This window comes from Populus euphratica, unplaced genomic scaffold (assembly GCF_000495115.2).
Source record: "Populus euphratica unplaced genomic scaffold, PopEup_1.0 scaffold84.1, whole genome shotgun sequence".
NCBI classification, from domain to species: Eukaryota; Viridiplantae; Streptophyta; class Magnoliopsida; order Malpighiales; family Salicaceae; genus Populus; species Populus euphratica.
In genome coordinates this window covers 387,286-387,515 of record NW_011499964.1, presented here as the reverse complement: position 1 = coordinate 387,515, position 230 = coordinate 387,286, and positions in this window count along the sequence as shown.

Here is a 230-nt window from a genome sequence, read left to right as displayed (position 1 = left end):
GTGCTCTCCGAAAGATGGAAACAGACTGGAAGTTACTCGTCTTTCCAGTCAATTTCTTTATAATTAGGGGATGCACTAGAATCTCTGTGCATGAGAATAGACAATCATGGAATTACCATAGTGCACAGGCTTCAGGCTCTAGGCTTTACCTTTTCCTGCTACTGAACACTCTCTCTAACCACATAACTCTAGGCACACTGGCATTAGCGTGTGCTGTGGAGGGAAAGAGA